Below are 21,693 nucleotides of genomic sequence, written 5' to 3' on the forward strand. Positions count from 1 at the left end.
ATCAGGGTTTTGCAATTTTTGTCCTCTTTTAACTTTCACTTCCAGGGAGAATTGTCGGGTCCTTTCTGGGATGGTGACCTCCTCTTTGAGCTGAATTTCAACTGCATAAGGTAGCAATTGAGCTGACCTAAATGCTTTTTCTGAATCATCAAAGCCCATGGGATTATTCGCTAATCGGGACCAAGCTTTGAAGTTTATTAGGTCCAAACTAATGGCGAAGCGATTGAGAATGTCACTGCCTAAGTAAAAGGCGGCAGTGACGTCTCGCACGACCCAACAATTATGGACTATGCTCTTGTTGCCAATGGAGATTTTGAGCATACACCTGCTTGGCAGGAGATGTTTGGAATTGGGTGCTTCCAGGTCCATTTCCCATTTGTCTATCAGTTTGAATGTGGGAATGGCTGGATCTTTTGGGAGTTGGCGGAACATGGCTTCGCTGATGAAGTTCTTACCGTTGTTCATACACACTCGAGCGAGAACAGAGTCCTTCCCATCATTTAACTGAACAGGGATGAACATCTGCTCTCCAATTTGCTGAATATCAGCCAGGCTCTGAGCTGATTTCACATCTTTCTGGACTATAAGAGTGGGAGTTTCTGATTGTGGATTAGTAAAGAATTTCAGGGTGTTTCCTTCCAGTGTGGAATACCACCTTAAACTGGAAGGAAGGTTGATTTTCAGAAATAGAGAGGACCCCCCATCACCAGTCTGTTGTCCTACCGATATTACTGTCACGCCTGGAATTTGGTTGTTCTGGAAGTGAAATTCTACTTGGTCAGATTTTTGTTCAACCATGTGGCAGGTGCCGTTTAAACTAACATGGTTCACACTCTGTTTTAATTTTATTGGTCGGCTAGTCTGGGTCCAGAGGACCTTGTTTACACAATCTATTAGGGGTGACAACCTTCTCAGGAGTTCATTCCCTAGTAAACAAGGGGTGCCCTCTGGAGTCACTACTATGAAAGGGTGTTTCACCTTGTGTCGCCCAATTTTAATGTCCAAGTCTGCAGTCCCCTCAACAGGAATTTCCTTCCCGTCAAAGTTCTGCAGTTGTCCAGGAAGAGAGGTGAGAGGAATTCGGTAACTCTCCCCCCTTCCTGCATTTAGTTCCTCAAAGGCCCTTTTGGACAGAAGGGTAGCTTGGGATCCAGTGTCCACCAGTGCCAAAATTGTACCCTGCCCCTGTACTTGTACCGGGGCATAGTATCTTCCCTCCTTCTCCTCAAGGGGGCACAGATAATGCACATTTTTGGACAACTGGTGGGCTAACTTTCTGGTTTTGGACATTGCTAGCGAAGAGATTTGGGCAGAATTCTGTGGAGAGCCTTGGGAATCTGAAAGAAAAAGTTGGCAACTGGAGATCAGAGCCATTGTGGGTTCCCCTGGTTCCGGTTCTGGGCCGCCCCCCCTTTTTGGAGGCAGTCACCAGGATGGGTTTGAACCAAGGGATTTTGGTATTGTCGGTTCTGGGATGAGATGATGGGCGGCGGTAGCTCAGTCTCCACATCTCCCCAGTCTGGATTGGAATCCCTTGGGACCCATTTTTCCTTGGGAGGAGTTCCCCCATCTCTGAAGGAGAAGATCCTTTTCCCAGGATCTTCTGAGGATCCCCGTCCCTCAAATTGGAAGACCTGTACCTCCTCCACATAGTGGGTCTGTTCGGGTCCTTTGTTTCTCCTACCTCCTCTCTGCTCCTTGGGTGGCAGACTTTCAGGGGCAGGAGATTTTGTTTCTGGTTCCTGGTTTTCCAGGGGCTGTTTACAAGTTGGGAAGGAAGCTTCCTCCAAGGCTTTACGCCCCCCTTCCCCTTGTGCCTCCTCCCTGGGAACCGGTGGGTTATCGGGGTGCTGCCCCCGTCATTGTTCTGGAGCACCAGGTCCAGAGTTTGGGGCATTCTGCGGTGGCATGCTCATCTGAGGGTTCTGTTGAGCCCTCAGTATGTGACCCAGATCCCGTGCCATATTTTGGACCTGGCGCTCAAGTTGTGAAACCCGCTCAGGCTGATATGGGGCTCTATTTTCTCCCCTGGGCTGATCCTGGGAAGGGTAGCTATCCCTTCTCTGGTAGTACCCCCGGTTGGAAAGATTTTGGTACCCCTCCACCCTTGGCCTCCCCTCTCCCGGATTAGGTTGTCTGGGCTCAGGGAATTGGGGAAAGAAGGATGGATGATTTTGGGGCTGGAAATTGGGTGGATACCTGGGGAAAAAGTTCTGCCCAGGATTTGGAGGATTTCTGCCCTCCTGTGGGTAGTTAGGAGGGAAGTTCCCCGGGTCAGGTGCTTGGCTGGATCCCCCCACTTGGGCTGGAGGAGTCCACACATAACCCAGGATTGGTCGGTTTCCCTTGTAGCGGGGACTTACATAGTCAGGGGAGCGGGGGACCCCATTTGTGGGACTACCTCCTCGACTCCCTTTCTGTGACTGGCCCGAGGGCCTTCTGGGCTGTGAATTATTTGGTGCAGGCAGGTTTTTAGGCCCCCCCCATCTCCAGATCTAAAACGGGGGCAACCTTTACCTCTGCCACCTTGGCAGCAGCAGGGGTGCTGTTGGTTTTGGGGTTTTTCGGCGCGTTATTTTTATTTTCGATAGGCTTCTGCACCTCATAGATCCGGGTAGCCTGTTCAATGACCCAGTCTAAAGATTTTCTCATGAAAATCTCTCACGAGCTGGGTCATTATGTATTTGGGTAAGGCATGGAAAAACGTATTGATAAATTCTCTGCTATCCGTGCGCACCCTTTTGGTGGTCTGCGCAAAAGCACGTTTTAATTCTTGCACAAACTCTTGTGGGGCCTGATCCTCCCCACATTGCAAATTGTAGGCTGCCTTGCGAGCCTCTTGAGGATTTCTGTGAACAGAAAAATGTTTCAAGATGGCCGCCTTATAGGTGGACCATCTTAAATGATTTTGGTCCTCCAGCCCCGCAAAGAAACTGGAGTATTCTGGTGAGAAGGTCCACTTTACATATTGAATACAGCTTTGGCTGTCCTTCAAATGGAAAGTCTCCATCATTTGCTCAAACAGAATACTTGGCGTTCTTATGATAAGGCGTGATGACACACCTTATTGCCTTTATTTGTTTCAATGGGTCCTTAAGCAAGGCCCTTTTTGCCTTATTGGCCTTTTTGGTTCGGGTAACCCTGGTCCATTCATCCTCTGACTCAGAAGCGCTGCTCCCAGAGATGCCCGTTTGATCTTCCAGGTTTTCCCGGATTCTGCGAGCCTGGGAATGGCTGGCAGAATGTGGGGACCTGATCTCCTGTGTCCTGTGACACTCAGAGGAGTCTTCAGATCCCTCCTTGCTACCAGGATTTGCTGGGTATCCCCCCACTGACCTAACTGGGCAGAGGTTTTCAGGATGCCCTTAATGGGCCTACTCTCCTGGGGTTCCCCACTAAATTGCACTGTGCTTGGGTGCCCATACGCGGATAACCGCCCATCCATTCCAGGGAGGTACTGGCCTATGAGCCCCATACTTCTAGCTGGATAGTAATCTCCCATCCCCGTGGCCCTGGGCTCATGTGCGCGAGGGGACATGGGGTGGCAGAGTCCAGGGACTGGGAGAGATGAAGGCCTCTGGTACTAGGGCTCCTGAGGTTATGCTCAGGAGTTTCTCTTTCCCAGCGAACCTCATCTCTATCCGCCCCTGCTTCCTGTTGCAATGCAAGAGCCTGCGCTTTCAGTTCCTCAGTTAAGGCCTTACTAGACTCTATCAGTCTCTCCTGCATCGCTACCTGTTGCTGTAGCCTATCATTGTGCTGACAGAGAGCCTCATTTTCTCTCTGTGCCTCCTGATTGGTACTGGAGTACTGGGCCAGTCTTTGATGCAGGAGAGTTACCTCCTGAGCTGTGTCCCTATTGGCCTGCTCCTTTCTTGCCAGAGCATCCTCCACCCTCCTGGTGTGCTCTAACAAGTTCTGGTGTTCTTTTTGGAGGTCACCCAGTCCCTGGAGGGCCAGGTGATTTTCTTCCATTTTCCCTTTTAAGTGGCAGACTTCCTGGCCTAAGGTATCCCTTTCCTGACTAAGAGCCTGCATCTGTGCCGCCAGGTCGTCCCTTTGCCTTTGGAAGGCACCAGCTTTCTGGCGCTCCTGGTCAAACTCTGCCTGGGTATCCCGGTCTTTCAAAATCAGTTTATTGCTCTCTGCCTTCTCCCTATCTAGGTGGCTTTGCAGGGTGACTACCTGCTCAGCACATGCCCTATTGAAGTCTAACTGTTGATCCAGCTTTTTCTGGCTCTGCAGTAGGGAGTCCAAACCTTCTTGGTACTCCTTCTGCAAGGCCAGAAATCTGGTATCCTGGTCCGCCTTTTCCTGTTGCGGCACATCCATATCCTCCCTTATTTTAGTGATGTACTGTCTGCTGTCCTTTTCTGACTCCTGGCTCCTGAGCAGCCTCTGCTCAGAAGAGTCCAGATCAGATTGGGCCTTCTCTAACACCATCTGTTGCCTATTTCCCAGATCTTGGCCTTCAGCACATTTGTCCTGCATGGCTCCCATATATAGGTACAAATATGCCGCTATCCTGGCAATCTTATTATGTTCATCTTTGGCTTTAGGGGCCATATATAGTTCACTCAGGGCCACATGTAGGGGACCCTGATCTCTCCATTTATCTGACCCTGTTTCAGTGACCTGTTGCGCGATTGCCTGCAACCAGACCGTTTGGTCCTGATGAGTCCACTCACCTCTCACAAATAGCTTATGTAAGAAGTGCTCTCTGGCTATTTTCATGTCTACCAAGGTCGTCATTCTAGAAATTGATTTCCGTCCTGACTTACAGAAATTAGTATTTTATTTTTGCAAAACAGACCTTTCCCTTAGAGCGTCCTTTTGAGGAGTGCTTTACAGCGTAACACAGCGTGGTGATCCGACCGGATGTATGTATCTTGTCAGTTAGCACAATGTATTAATCTGCACAAGTGATAGATCTAATCCGGAATCCCCGGCTACGAGCCCCCACTTTTGTAAGTGATATTCAATCAACACTACAGCCAAGTCAATGCCTAGTCTGGGATGCTGAGGAAAACCCTTATTAATGTATTTTTATGTCTAATTCAGTACTCTGGATGACCACCCTTGTATAACACCCCCCTCTTAGAATCCCCCTGACCCCACTGAGCCAAGAAGTAGGTTTGTTTTTCAAATAAACCTTTTAATTTGCAAAACAAACCTACTTCTTGGCTCAGTGGGGTCAGGGGGATTCTAAGAGGGGGGTGTTATACAAGAGTGGTCATCCAGAGTACTGAATTAGACATAAAAATACATTAATAAGGGTTTTCCTCAGCATCCCAGACTAGGCATTGACTTGGCTGTAGTGTTGATTGAATATCGCTTACACACAGGAGACAGTGTACCTATCAAAAGTAGGGGATACTGAATGTCAGACAAAGTAAGGTCTTACATTAAGAAAGAGGTCAACAAAATGTTGGATTCTGGGGTGATTTAACCCTCTAGTAGTCCTTGGTCCAGCCCAGTGGTATTGGTTCCAAAAGCAGGTACTTCTGAGTTGATGGTCTGTGTGGAGTACAGGGTTCTGAATGCTGTCACCAAGACAGATGCACACCCCTTGCCTAGAACAGATGAGCTGGTGGATACTTTGGGTGCCTCCAAATACCTCAGCACATTTGACCTCACTACAGATTATTGGCAAATAGCTCTTGCAGAACATGCCAAGGAGAAGACAGCTTTCTCAACACCAGAGGGGCTTTACCAGTTCAGGATAATGCCTTTTGGGTTGAAGAATGCACCTGCCACTTTCCAGAGGCTTGTGGATCATGTGTTTAATGGGTTGGATGAATTCTGTCTTGCATATCTGGATGATATAGCAGTTTTCAGTGCCACCTGGGAAGACCATGTGAAACACCTTAGGATTGTGTTACAGGCTCTTCAGAAGGTCCACTTGACCATAAAGGCAAGTAAGTGCCAGATTGGACAAGGATCAGTGGTCTACCTTGGACATGAAGTAAGTGCAGCCTCTACCCAGTAAATTACAAGCAGTACAAGACTGGCCTACCCCCACTACTCAGGCCCAAGTGAGAGCCTTTTTAGGACTCACTGGGTACTACAGAAACTTCATGGCAGACTATGGCACCAGAGCTGCCCCTCTGACTGCTCTCACAACTCCAAAGAAACCAAAGAAGGTAACTTGGTCTGACGAGTGTGAGGAGGCCTTCAATGGCTTGAAAGACTCCCTTTGCCAGGCCCCTGTCATTAGGGCCCCTGATTACCAAAGACCTTTTTATTGTGCAGACAGATGCGTCTGACACTGGGATAGGAACTGTACTATCACAAGTAGATGAGAAGGGTAAGAAACACCCGATTGGCTAGTGGAGAAAGAATGTTTCTCTTTTGTGTGGGCCCTAAGGAAGCTGAAGCCCTACCTCTATGGGACCCACTTCACTGTGCAAACTGACCATAAGCCCTTAAAGTGGCTAATGAACATGAAGGGAGAGAATCCAAAGTTGCTTAGGTGGTCCATAAGTATGCAAGGCTTTGACTTCACTATTGAGCATTGGACAGGTATCCAACACAGCAATGCTGATGGGTTGTCCAGAATGTTTAACTGACCTGAACAAGAAACTCATCCAGTGGTGGATTAGTTCCTCCTGTCCTTAGTCTGGGAGGGGCGAGTGTTAGGAAAGATTTCATATGTGTATGTAATTTTCCCTCCATGTGTCAACCCCTAAATATTGTGCTGCTGTTTAGACACCATTGACTGACTTTGCCAGAGAAGCACAGCCTTCAGCTGCACTCCTCTAGGCCTTCGCTCACTTTTTATGGGGAAACTGACATGCCCTTAAGACAATCAGTACTGGGAGACATTGTTTCCCTTAGTCCCTTTCTCATGTTGAACCAAGTGTTCAACACTATGCACACCCCAATTCGAAATAGTTGTTATATCAAGATTTAAGGTAATCTAGGTGTCTTTGGTTATTAAATTGAGGAGATTTGAGGTGCAGGGGAGATAATCTCAACCTTGGCATCTGTTGCCGCATCTGGGGGGGGAGAGGTCGGAAGGGTGTGAGTTAACCACCATCTCGAGGAAATGCCAAGTATACGTCACCCTGCTCTTGAGGTTTTAATGCGAGCCCCCAATGGGAGGCCGTAACATTAACTGGTAGGGGGGGCCGACATTGTGGGTTCGGCCATTCCCCTGGCCAACTGGGCCAAATGTCTAAGTAACAGTGAAATAGTATTCAAGGACTCATAGGTGGAATGTCCCTTGGAAATGGGCATGGGCCGTGGGTAGGGCCCGCTGTATTGGTTATGATTTTTGGTAAACTAGGTCGAGGTTGGAGAAGTTCCTTAAGGACGGAGCTGGGCAGTCGCTGGGAGCGTGTGGCAAAGGCTCGCCGGTTAAGGTCTTGCACCTAACTACCTTCTCCTGCTGCTCCGCGGCACCTTCGACCAAGAGGACCGCCTAGGCTTCGGGAGAGGGGTAGCTCCCGGATCCGTAGCATACTCCGGACTTGGTGATGTGGCTTCTTCGCCGAGGCAGGGTGCATGATTTTGTTGGCGTCCTCAAGATGGCTGATTCTGCGTAAAGTGCCGTTGAATGAGAACTGTAGGGCAGTCGGGAATAGCCACCTATATCGAATCTGATGCTCCTGAAGAAAGAGGGTCAGAGGCCCGGAGGGATCTCCTCTTCTGGAGGGTGAATAGAGAGAGGTCTTGGTAAATCTGGAGAGGACAACCCTGAAAGGAGAGCTCATCCTGTGAGCGGCCGATTGCTGAAATAGCCTCCCTTGTGATAAGAAGTGCACTCTAGTTATGACATCAGGGGGGAGGTCTGAGTCCACTCCCCGACGTGGGCGCAACCTGTGGGTGTGATCCAAAAGGAATTGGGGTTTGTCCAGTTGTGGGAGTAAGGATTGGAAAAAGTCCCCCATATATTCCGCCAGGTTTTTGTCCAGAACAGAGGATGGAATCCCTTGAATTCGGAGGTTGTTACGCCGAGCCCTATTTTCGAGATCTTCTTGTTTGAACTCTAGCATTTCACATTTGTCCTGTAGGGATCTGATCGAGCCTTGGATTTCCCCCAGTGTGGTTGCATGGCCCTGGGAGCGGTCTTCAATCTCCCCCAGCCTTTGTTCTACCTCAGTCACCCTTTGATCGGTATGCTCTAGTTTAGTGGTGAGCTCCATCATGCAGGATCTGAATTCGGACTAAATGTCGGCCATAAAGGCCTGTATGTCTCCTTTGGTGGCAAGGGTGGGGGGGGTCGAGTTTCTGTCCCTTGTCGGTCGATGTGAACATAGTGGCGATTCTTGCCGGCTTTTGGTTGCTTCACCATTGCACCTGGTTGGGGCAAGGTAGGTATTCCCGGGATTTCTCGGCGATGCAAAGTGAGGGAGGTTATTGTCCGAGGGTGGGGCGTACAGGTTGTTGAAGCGAGGATCACGGTACCTTGGTTAGGGCTTGTGAGAGAATGTGCTTCCATGGATTGTGGCCACCCAACGTGGGGTGGGGAGTGAAGAGGGATTTTGGTGTCACAGGCGTAGTGTGGGGTTGTGATGTAGTCCCTGACTCCTAAATGCAGACTGCGGGAGCGGGAAGCAGAGGAATGGGCCGGGGCGCCCCAGGAAGGAAGCGAAGAGAAAAGGGGAAGTAGCTTTGGCACCGATGCACCCCCGCCCACAGAGGCGTCCCTGGTGTGAAGAGCTGGGGCCCAGTTCGTGTTAGGTGTTGAACCCGCCCCGATTGCCGTGAGGGTCCCTTCCACAGAATGTGCCTTATGGTAGGCTAGCTGTGAGGCTAGAGGGAATTGGTAGAGCGAGGAGCTTTGCTTAGCTGTTGGGTGCCCCCTGCGGTCAGGTGACGGTGCCAGGAGATTGCCGGAGAAGAGAGGCCACCCCCCCGGGGTGCTGCGTGTCAGGCTGGGTCAGTCCCGGGGTTTCAGGAGTGCTGCCCTCCGGGTAGAGCCTGGGCTGATCCTCTGCCTCTGTTCCTGTGACAGTTGTGTAGTTTGCTGATGAGTCACTGTCTATGTTATTATATTTCCCATCTTGCACTGCCCGTGGGGCAGGTGGGGTGCAGTCCGAACCCAAGGGCCAGGTTAAGATACCTCGCTCCACTCAAATGCACCAGACAAGGAAGCTGAATAGGGCCACTCTGTGCAGGAGGAGAGCTATGACTGGCAGGCGGGCCCACTGAAGTATATCCTTGAAGGGAAGCCCTGTGAGGATCTCCACATCGCTGAAATAAAAAGTCTTGAGTAAGTGTCAATTAAGAGGGGAGTGACTTGCCATATAGCTGCGTAGGGCGCCAACTGCTTCCTCAGGACAATGGTGTGGGTGAGTTTCTGACCCAGTGATAAGCTGGTGAAATCCACAAGAACTGCTGCCAGCCTGGGACCCCACTGTTTGTTGAAGCTTATGAAGTGTTGGGGCAGTCGGTGCTAAGAGGCATGGATGGGCTTGCCTCGTGTAGGGCGCCAAACCAGCCCAGATTGATCCCCCCACAGCTTAGCAGAGAGTGTACCGGGCCGGCGTGGGGAGGAGGTGCGAAGGACCTGGAGTGCAGCTGCCTCTTTGCCTTAGGTGGAGCGGATCAGTGGAGGTCGATGCAGGGGGTCCCCCGGCACTGGGACACATGGTCTGGGTGCTCGGTGTTGCCTGGGGGGGCTCTCCCCGCGCCGAGATGCCGCAGCCCGGGCCGTGGCTCCTCCCCATAGGAACGCCTTGCTGCACAGGGGGAGCCCGGATCCGGCGGTCTTCGAGCTGCCTCAGAGTCCGACAGTGAGTAGGGTCCCCAAGCGGGGGGTCGCAGCTTCTCCGGAGGCCAAATCGGAAGTGGGGGGAAGCGTAATTTGGATTATTGGAGCTTAGAAAGCTCAGCCCCGGGCTTCCACCCCGCATCGGAGCAGGCTCTGCAAACTCTGCCCGCCATTTTAGAAGGAGGCGGCGGAGGGGTCGCGGAGCTTGGAGCTCGTTGTGGGGCCTTCAGGCCGCTGTCAGCCTTAGTTCTTGTTTCCTTGCATGCGGCAGGGGCTCCGACGCCTCGGGTGAGATTTGTGCATATTTTCCTTTTTTTTTTTAAACTGCAACTTAGCCTAAAACAAACACACAGCGGGCCTGTCATGGAGGCCTCTAAGAGAGTGTCCGCATTGCCAGAGCTCCAGGCCATGCCCCCCCATGGCTCCCCTTTCAATGTTCATTCAGTTCCGAGACCCAGTCCCCGGGCTGCTCTCCCCTGAACCGTTGGCGTGCTTGTTAGGAAACATTTCATAATTGTATGTAATTTTCCCTCCATGTGTAAACCCCCAAACTTTTTGCTGCTGTTTAGACACCATTGACTGACTTTGCCAGAGAAGCACAGCCTTCAGCTGCACTCCTCTGGGCTTTCGCTCACTTTTGATGGGGAAACTGACATGCCCTTAAAACAGTCAGTACTGGGAGACTTTGTTTCCCTTAGTCCTTTCCTCATGTTGCAGCTTTTGTGCAACATGTAACAAGTGTGCAATGTATCGTACTATGCAGCACACTTGAGTCTCTAGTCATTTCCAAAGGCCCTATAAACCTTTGCTGGACTTTTTATGAACTGTGCGGATGTGTCAGGGACAGGACTGGTGGGAGCTATCTTTTCGCATTATTTTTAATGCTTTCCTGCCATGTTAACCGTGTTAACCGCGTTTGGCACAAATAGGTGGCCTGGCTCCAAAATGGCCATGCCACAAGGTTCTTTGTCCTGTCCTTTGGCCATCTTGCACCTTCACCTTCCCCCAAGTCGAGTCAACCCGGGTGTGTCCTTATTTGGTCATGCACTTTCCCGCGAATCCCAATGCGTTCACAGGCTTCTGCATGCCTGGTTTGTGTGCCTCCAGGATGTGGGCTTGGATGTCTGATCCCAGTACACATCCTGGGTGCCAGAGAGTCTGGAATGCCCTGAATACCTGGGACCACCGTGGTCCATGATTGGTCCACGTATGGAGTGTGTGTCTGTGAGCAGATCTCCCACTGGGTCCTCTCCATTTTGGCACGAAAGGAACTTTGGATAAGAGGAAGCTGAAAACACCACTACCGTGTCGATCTCCTGAGCGAAGTATCCTGCAACACGAAGCTGAGTCTAGGAACCGCTGACGACCCGCTGGAAGGTTTGGCACCCTGAGCCCGCTGTCGTCCCGTGGGACCCCTCTGCATCTGGTCGTCCTAGAAGGTTTGCGAAGACGCTTCGACTCATTAGAATAGTGGGACCCAACTATTCTCGGCACCTTCATCAAACCCTGCAAGTAAGCCTTCTCAGAAGTGTCCCTGGGCCAACCAGTGGGCTGACCAGCTTACCCAATTGCTTTGCTCTGTCACCGCCGCCGTTTTGAGGAGGCCCTCGAAACTTGGTATACTGCTAGCTCTGTTTCCATGGCACCATCACACCGAATTTCGCACACTTGGCATTCCAAGGTCTGAAGTGAGATGAGTGCGCCAGGACCGGAGTAAATGCGGTTACTGTGTTGCCCTGCGGCGGCAACGACCTGTGCAAGTTCGCTGCATTTATGACCCTCTTGCCCCTGAAGCCTGCTGCAGTGAAACTGGGCCAATTCCACCACCCGGAGCGGAGAAATCGTCACTGTCCCGTTTGGGAATCATCGCTGTATCTTGGGAACAAGGTGCCGAGACGTCCTTTTTGCCGCATTCATACCTGCCAGCGAAGTGGACTGTACTGGCGAAGTTTGGGTCTGCCTCTGTCGGGGACCAGTGAGTAGTCCTTACCCCAACCGGTGGCCCCTAGTGCAGGAGCCCATTTTTACGTACGAGTGGCCCCTGAGGGCCCCTTTTCATTCCACAGCTATTGCGAAATAGCGACTCCATCCCGCACTCTCAAACTGCCTCTGCCCTAAAGTGGAGGGCCAACTTGAATAGTGGGAACTTGTTCTGCATCGCCTTACCCACCTTTCTGAGCTGCTAGAGACCCTTGAAGAGACCCTACCCTGCCCATTGGCACAAGCGCGTGCATGTACTATTGAGCACAAGGCTCCTCTCTTCGTAGGGCTTGGACTGCCTCTTAGTTAGGTGTATTATTGATGTCGAACTGGGTCTAAAGATTACCTGCACTGCCTGTTTTCTTCCCCTCTAGGTTGTCAACATATTTTGTGCGTTTAACCCCTTGGAGCACCTATATATTGTATTGGTTTACTTAGAGCTACTGTGATTCTTTGCTTTGGTCTATGTTACAAAGGCCTTGTAATAAATGTGTCTATATTTTTAATATAACACCTGTCTGGAGTAATTTGTAAGTGTCCTTGCTTTGTATGCTCATTGAGGTCCTTCGGTCACCCTCACCCCTCCTGAGACTTGGTCTTGACCACCTGCCATAGCTAACCTGATTGGTCTGGCTTGTCCAGAGGTTACCCTGTTCCAAGAAACTAGGCTGGCCTTCTGAACCTCTGCTCCTCCAGAACAGAGTTCAGAAATCCTTCTTAACAAATTGGTGTACAGCGGTGGGATAGGACTGAAGGTAGCCAGTGTTGCATACTAGTGAAGGCATTTGAAGTTATTCCTACCATGACACGTAGTGAATTGTTGTAGCATAACTGAAAAAGGCCATAGCCTTATCTAACAATATGGAAACACATACCTTGTTAACTTTAAATGCTTCTAAATCTGAAACATTGAGAAAGATGTGTGCTGAGAGAGGTGTCTCTGCTCAAGGCACAAAAATGGAAATGATCCAAAGAATCATGGACTGGCAAGAAGCTCAGATTAGTGCCATCGCTTCTGATGACAGTGCAGAAGGAGGTGGGGCTGCTCCTAGTAGCAGAACCAGAAGTTCTGTTGCTGCACTGGTCTACAGGGACCATGAGGATTTGGAAGATGTAATGTCTAATGTTTCCTCTGCCAGTGCTGAAGGTTAGGCCATGCTTGGATTCAAGAAGCAAGAGCTGCTGTTTAGGCAGAAGGAGCTTGAATTTCACAAGGCCAAACTGAAGATAGAGCAGGCAGAAAAACAGAAAGACAGGGATCACCAGTTGGAACTGGCCATGCTTCAAGTTGCCAATGGATCCAAGGGTCCTGGACATGGGTCTGGGGCTTCCTCTCATCCAAGGTTTCCTAAAGATCTGCTCAGTGTGTATGATGAAAAGAATGACATTATGGACTGGGTGAATACTTTTGAGTATCCATGTGAAGTTCAACAGGTTGACAATGCTGATAACATTGCCTGGTTACTTAGCAGACTGCCCCATTCTGGCTGCAGTGCCATTATGGAAATGTCAAAAGCTGAGAGAGCAGATTTTGCAATGTGAAGCAAACTCTTATCTTAAAGTTTGGAAAGACTCCTGCCCAATACTTAAAAAGATTCAGAGAGTACAAAAAGAAAGAAGGTGGTACTTGGGTATCTTATGTAACTGAATCCTTAAAGAACTTGACTGGCTGGGTTGAAAGTTATAAGGTCTCCACCTTTGAAAGTATGATATGTCTTGTCATGTGAGAACATATTTGTGCATCTTCTTCCCCTGAAGCAGCATTTGGCAGATTCAAAGGAGATAGATCCTAAGAAGCTTCCCATAGCAGCAGATTTGTGGGTGTCACATGGAGTGTCCCATAAGGACACAACTCATCCTGGTAAGCAGGAGGAAGGGAAGAAGTCCAAAGATAAGGAGGGTGGGGAATGTGATAAATCTTCCTCCCATAAGGGCCACAAAAAGAAAAATAAGGGTAAGACACAAGAGAATTCACAGGGTAGTGGAGGTCAGCCTCCAAAACAGAACTCTGGTTATAGTAAGCCTCCCTATATAAACAGACCCAGTGGATCTTGTTTTGCTTGTGGTGCAACTGACCATGTGAAGGGGGATCCCAGATGTAAGGTCAAAACTTTAGGGGTCCACTCTGCTAATCTGGCCTTCTCCTCCTATGAGGAAGAAGAGCTTACAGGGGCAGCCTTCTCCTCAGACTCCTTCCCCAGTGGGATAGAAGCTGAGGTAGTTTTAGTTTACCCGGGCTCCTTGGAGCCTACAATCTCAGAGGCTTATGCTAGTAAACCAGATAATACCAATAACTACTTTAAAGACAGTGTGCTGATCAATGGAGTAGATACTACAGCTCTTAGGGATAGTGGGTGTAGTCGAACTGTAGTGGATTCTACCTTGGTAGACCCAGAGGAAGTTGCCAGAGCTCCTCTGTTGCCCACTAAGTTGGCTGATGGCCCACCTCTCATGTTCCCAGTAATACCTGTAAATCTTACTATAAATGGTACAGCAGTCAGGATTCCAGTGAGCATACAGAGGAGTGTCCCAGGAAAGGTCTTGCTGGGAAATGATCTCAGAGCTCTATGGCTTGTGGGAGATACAGCTGACAGAACCTGCACAAGGTCTCAAACAAGGGCCGCACTGGCCAAGACCAATGCCCTGCCCCAGCCAAAGGGGAAACCCAAGGCTAAAGGAGTAAGGAAATCAAAAAGAGGGAAAGAGAATGTTCCCCCTAACTCACCTACCACTGAGTTGGAGGTAGTTGGTCAATCACCAGGATATGATGAGGAGGTGGTGATACCTGAAGTATTTGACTACAATGACCATCTTGAACTAAAAGATTTGTTAGTGGAAGGTGGTCCTGACAGGGAAGAATTTAGTAAGGGCCAACGTGAGTGCCCATCTCTGGAAGGCCTAAAGAGACAGGCCTGCTCCCAGCTTGAGGGTGAACCTCCTGGGAAGCACAGGATTTATTGGGAAAGTGGGCTCCTATATAGTGAGCCTACAGAGTCTACAGAAGGAGACCATAGGAGGTTGGTGGTTCTCCTTGCTGTAAGACCCTTCCTCCTGTAGCTGGCGCATGACGTGCCCCTTGCTGGTCACCTTGGAATCAAGAGAACCAAGCAAAGGTTATCCATGCACTTCTACTGGCCCAAGATGGGGGTGCAAGTACAAAGTCACTGCAGGAGTTGTGCCTCATGCCAGTTATCTGGTAATAGTGGCACAACAATCCAAGCTCCATTGGTACCACTCCCAATTGCGGGGGTACCATTTGAGAGGGCAGGGATCGACATTGTTGGTCCCCTTGACCTCCAAACATCCTCAGGCAATAGGTTCATCCTGGTGCTGGTCGACCAGGCCACAAGGTATCCTGAGGCCATCCCATTGAAAACTGTGCCTGCCAAGTCAGTTGCAAAAGCTTTGCTTGGCATATTTACTAGGGTTGGCTTCCCTAAAGAAGTTGTGTCTGACAGAGGCAGCAACTTTATGTCAAAGTATATGCATGCCATGTGGAAGGAATGTGGTATGACCTATACATTTTCATCCGCATACCACCCACAGGCCCATGGTCAGGTTGAAAGGTTTAACAGGACCTTGAAAAGCATGATTGGGGCTCTGGAAGAACCTCAAAGAAGAAAATGGGATCTTCTGTTACCATGCTTACTGTTTGCCTACGGAGAGGTACCACAAGAGGGTGTTGGCTTCAGCCCCTTTGAACTTCTGTTTGATCACCCTGTAAGGGGACCCTTAGCCATAGTCAAGGAGGGATGGGAGATGCCCACTCCCCCCATTACTACCAACGTAGTGGACTATGTGCTAGGGCTCAGAAAACGGATGGTACTCCTGATGGGTCTGGCTAGTGAAAAGCTGAAGGCAGGGCAAGCCATGGTGAAACATTGGTATGACCAGAAAGCCTCCCTCATCAATTTCACACCTGGTCAGCAAGTCCCGATCATGAATTCTATAAGGCCTAGGGCTTTGCAGGACAAATGGTCAGGCCCTTACACAGTGGTGGAGTCACTGGGTGAGGTCAACTATTTGGTGGACCATGGAAGGCCTGGACAGGCTCCAAACGTTTTCCATATAAATAGACTGAAGGCTTTCATCCCAAGAGTTGAAATCGCTGCACTGCTGCTGGCTTCAGATGTTGAGAAAGAGGAGTTGGAACCTCTCCCTGACCTGTTCCAAAGCAGTCCTTCAGAAGCTCCATTGAGGGTGTCCGAGTGTCCCTTCACCTGACTTCTAATCAGCAGGCTGAGGTGAAAAGTGCGCTTAGGCAATTTTCCCCCTTGTTTTCACAGTCCCCTGGTATGACACCTTGGTGCAAACATAACATAGACACAGAAGACAGTGTACCTACCAAAAGTAGGGGATAGGGAATGTCAGACAAAGGAAGGTCTTACATTAAGACAGAGGTCAACAAAATGTTGGATCTTGGGGTGATTGAACCCTCCAGTAGTCCTTGGTCCAGCCTAGTGGTTTTGGTTCCAAAGGCAGGTACCTCTGAATTGAGGTTCTGTGTGGATTACAGAGCTCTGAATGCTGTCACCAAGACAGACGCACACCCCTTGCCTAGAACAGATGCGCTGGTGGATACTTTGGGTGCCTTCAAGTACCTCAGCACGTTTGACTTCACTGCAGGCTTTTGGCAAATAGCCCTTGCAGAGCATGCCAAGGAGAAGACGGCTTTCTCAACTGCAGAGGGTCTTTACCAGTTCAGGATAATGCCTTTTGGGTTGAAGTATGCACCTGCCACTTTCCAGAGGCTTGTGAATCATGTGTTGAATAGGTTGGATGAATTCTGTCTTGCATATCTGGATGATATAGCAGTTTTCAGTGCCACTTGGGAAGACCATGTGAAACACCTGGGGATTGTGTTACAGGCTCTTCAGAAGGCCCACTTGACCATAAAGGCCAGTAAGTGCCAGATTGGACACGGATCAGTGGTCTACCTTGGACATGAAGTAGGTGGAGGGAGGATACAGCCTCTACCCAGTAAAGTACAAGAAGTTCAAGACTGGCCTACCCCCACTACCCAGACCCAAGTGAGAGCCTTTTTGGGACTCACTGGGTACTACAGAAATTTAATGGCAGACTATGGTACCATAGCTGCCCCTCTTACTGCTCTTACTTCTCCAAAGAAACCCAAGAAGGTAACTTGGTCTGAAGAGTGTGAGAAGGCCTTCAATGGCTTAAAAGACTCATTGTGCTAGGCCCCTGTTCTCAGGGCCTCTGATTACCAAAGACCTTTTATTGTGCAGACAGATGCCTCTGCCACTGGGATAGGAGCTGTACTATCACAAGTAGATGAGAAGGGTAAGGAACACCTTATTGGCTTCATTAGTCGCCATCTTAAGGACAGAGAGCTCAGATGGTCCACAGTAGAGAAAGAATGTTTCTCTGTTGTGAGGGCCCTAAGGAAGCTGAGGCCACACCTCTATGGAACCCACTTCACTGTGCAAACCAACCATAAGCCCTGAAAGTGGCTAATGAACATGAAGGAAGAGAATCCAAAGTTGCTTAGGTGGTCCATAAGTCTACAAGGCATTGACCTCACTATTGAGCATAGGCCAAGTATCCAACATAGCAATGTTGATGGGTTGTCCAGAATGTTTAACTGACCTGAACAAGAAAATCCTCCAGGGGTGGATTAGTTCCCCCTGTCCTTAGTCTTGGAAGGCGAGTGTTAGGAAAGATTTCATAAGACATGCATTACTTACCGTAATAGCATTTCTGATGATTGTATCTGTTTAGATTCACATGATGTGCATATAGTCCAACATCCAGTGGTAACCACAGAGTATTGCATCTTGTCTTTCGGGGACCGAAAGGGGACGTCGGCATAGGCGTGTCTATGACACTGGGCCTCATTACAAGTACTCCGGTCCGGAATTAACACTGCCGGTAAAACCATACCGGCACCGTTTGCATGTCCGCGCAATCATGACCCGCGGCCCCGGTAATAGCACCACCCTAAACCGCCACCGCGGAAATAGGGTTCCCCTTAATTCCGCCTGCACGGAAACCCCTCCGTTACCGGCAACACGAAACACCGTGAGCATCACAACTAGCGCGGACACGGAAATACCGGGAAAAAAATGGCGGAAATACCGTGATCACGGTGGCGGAACCGCCACCACCGCGAACATGGCGTTATACACTGCCGGCTGAACTGAATCAGGGCACAGGTGCACCAAATCAGCCCAGCTGGACCTAGCAGGCCACTGGGAGCCTACAAAAGGGCCACACCCAGCCCAACACAACACAGAACCATGCAGGCAGCAGGACTAGTAGCACTGGGACTGGGCCTACTCAACCAACAGGCAGTACTGCACATGGTGGCAGCAATGGCGCAGAGGAGGAGGCGTAGGCGGAGGAGGCGCAGGCGGCAACCAGCCAACCCTGCAGCTATGGCAAACCCCATTGCCCAGCCAGCCCGACCCCGCCGCCAGCCACCAATACCACGCATCAGGGCCTCATCCTGGAACCTCACCCCAGGACAGATCCACACCCTATACCGGCTGGACCGTGCAACAATCATGCACATCACCGCCATGATTGAGGACAACATCAGCAGCCTAATTGACACCCCCACCGCCATCCCCCCCTCTTGAAGGTTGTCTCAGTTCTGCATTTCCTTGGCACTGGCACCTATCAACACACGGTTGGTGAGCTGCACGGCATATCACAACCGTGTTTCTCAAAAGTCCTGGTACAGGTACTGGATGCCCTGTTGCGCCATGTGTCGGAACACATAGCCCTACCCCGCACCCTCCCCGAGGTCATTGCCACCAAGTTGGCCTTCCATGCCATGGCAGGCATGCCAAATTGCATAGGCGCAGTTGACTGCACCCACGTCGAGCTGACAGTACCACATGCAATTGAGGCGGTGTTCCGCAATAGGAAACAGTATCACTCTTTGAATGTCCAGATGGTTTGTGATGCCATGCAACTGATTACACACTGCTGCGCACGTTTCCCAGGCTCATCACATGACTCAATGGTACTGCGGAATTCCACGTTGCCACGGTACATGGAACGCTATGCCGGACAAAGCACATGGCTATTGGGTGAGTACAGCTGACGATGCTACAACCCTGTCGGAGTGGTGTGTGTGTGTCCAGGCAATGAGCATTGTGAGTGTGCCGCTGTGACCGCACATGCATCACCCCCCTTCCATCTACCAAATACACAGCGGATGCCAAACATCATGAAGGAAGACATGACAGGGCACCACAATGTGCCCGTGCACACGCTGCCACAGCCAATCCCGTCACTGTCCCATGAACCCTGTGCCACTGCAGACACCCACCCTCAATTGAAACACTGCCCCAAAAAGCACGAGAGGCGTGTAAATGATACGACGAGTATTTACTACTTCCGTACAGTGGAGTCACTCTGCCATGTGTGGACAGCACTGCACCATGACATGCACACAATCAAATGTCACCCGCAGGGCACAGCAAACATGCAAGTTAATGTGTAGGCCCATATGCAGTCAGCGACATTCCTCGTGATGGCCAAAACATACCTCCAGACACTGCATGGTTCATATGCATGAATGAATGATGATACAAGAATGCACAGCAGCAGATGAGGACATGATGCCACAAACACTGACATGTTCCCCCATCTACATCCCATGTAGGTGATGCGGGATATGCACTCACGCCATGGTTGATGACACCTGTACGGAGACCAAGGAACAGGCATGAAGAGGCATACAATAGGGCACATATCCGCACACGTGGAATGATTGAGAGGACATTTGGACTGCTGAAGGCCCGTTTTCCGCTGTCTGAGCAGATCTGGCGGATCACTGCTGTACAGCCCAGTGAAGACGGGCAAAATCACGCTGGTATGTGCCATGCTGCACAATATATGCCTGCGCAGGAACATCCCAATGCCACCAGACGCAGATGAGGAAGATGGGGATGGGGATGGGGATGGAGATGGGGATGGGGATGGGGATGGGGATGGGGATGGAGATGGGGATGGAGATGGAGATGGGGATGGGATGGCACCGCCTCCCCCTGGGGGTGCACATGATGGCCAGAGAGCACGGGATGCCCTGATTCGCATTTACTTTTGAGTCACAGCACATTCACAGTAATGCACAAACATGGTGACGACAATGAATTAATAGTTGCACTGCAAAATAAATGATCAATGTCCACACATGTATGTCTTGATTTGAAATGGTGATGTATTGATGTAATCACAACAGGGAAGAAGGTGCATTGGTTAGGGAAGCTGTACACCCGGGGCCACCCACCACCCAAACGTGCCCACCCCCACCCAGAGCCCATTGTCCAAACCCCCAAAACTACCTACCCCACCACCCAAACGTGACCACCCCTCTCACACCCTTGTAGTCCACATGTGTCCTGCACTGCCCCACACACATGCCATCACTTCCGTGTGCGCTTCTGTGCAACCTTGCCCAAGGGACCCGTTAGCCTACTCGAGCGCCTCCTTGGACTGGCAGTAGTGGAGCTGGATGGGGTGGTAGTGTTTGATTGGCCAGAATCAGGGATTGAGGGCATCCGTGCCAGATTTGCCGTTGGCCAACCAACATGGCCTCCACAAGCCTGGAGGTGTGGTCATTGCCCTCCCGCACATGGCGTGCAAGGGTCACTATGGTGCTCGCAAAGCGTCCTATGGACCTCGACAGGCGACGCACTGAGGCGCTGTAGCTCTCCCTCTGCAGCCTGGATTCCTCTAGCTGCCTCTCCACCAGCTGGGTGAGGGTAGCCTGCTGGTCCTCCATCCGCTGCATGCGGGCATTCAGTTCGGCCATGGATGGGGTGGGCGACCTCATGGGACTCCCCAGTGAAGTGGGGCTGAACCCCAGCTCATGGAAGGAGCCCAGGTCTTCCAATGTGGGCATCTCCCCCTGTGGCCCCGTTTCCGAGTGCTCTTGCGGGGCACTGTTATCACTGCAGGCCGCCCCCTCTGCAGTGCTGCTGCCTTCGGTGTTGTGTTGGGTGGCCATGATAGGTTCCTGTGGCACCTGTCTGGACTCAGCCAGTGTGGAGATGGTGGGGATGTTGGTGGTGGTGTGCTGCACATCTGTAGTGGCTGGTAATGTGGCCAGAGGTGCAGAACTGCCGGCAGCATCCTCCTGTGTGGTGGCGGTGGCTAGTGTACTTGCCGATGCTGATTGGCTGGCCTGTTGTGCAGTATCACTGTCACTTGAAACGGCTGTGGGGACACAAAGGGCATGCAATTAGTGTTGTTGTGGTGGCAGATGGGTGCATCACATGCGTCATTAAGATTGTACATTGAATAGTGTTAGTCACATGCATCTGATTGCTGGTGTCTGCATTCAGTGATATTGGTTGCCATACGGATCATAATGGGTCCTTTGGCCCACACATGCACTGCCTGGGGGGGGGATTGTTAATGGGTCCTTTGGCCCACACATGCACTGCCTGGGGGGGGGATTGTTAATGGGTCCTTTGGCCCACACATGCACTGCCTGGGGGGGGGGGGGTTGTTAATGGGTCCTTTGGCCCACACATGCACTGCCTGGGGGGGGGGATTGTTAATGGGTCCTTTGGCCCACACATGCACTGCCTGGGGGGGGGGGTTGTTAATGGGTCCTTTGGCCCACACATGCACTGCCTGGGGGGGGGGGATTGTTAATGGGTCCTTTGGCCCACACATGCACTGCCTGGGGGGGGATTGTTAATGGGTCCTTTGGCCCACACATGCACTGCCTGGGGGGGGAGGGATTGTTAATGGGTCCTTTGGCCCACACATGCACTGCCTGGGGGGGGGATTGTTAATGGGTCCTTTGGCCCAGTACTCACAACTGCATATTTACATGTGGCATTCATGTTTGGGCACTTACCGGCATCTGCAGGTGGGCTCACTCCTGCCTCAGCCTGCCCAATCCCATGGATTCCCTCTAGGTGGAGGACGCTGCTGCAACGCTCCTCCCATGCTTGCAGCCTCAGTGGGGAAGGGGGTCCTCCGCCTGTCCCACTGCTGCGTTGGCGGTGCGT

Source organism: Ambystoma mexicanum, chromosome 7p (assembly GCF_040938575.1).
Source record: "Ambystoma mexicanum isolate Mex_15411 chromosome 7p, UKY_AmexF1_1, whole genome shotgun sequence".
Classification (NCBI taxonomy): Eukaryota; Metazoa; Chordata; class Amphibia; order Caudata; family Ambystomatidae; genus Ambystoma; species Ambystoma mexicanum.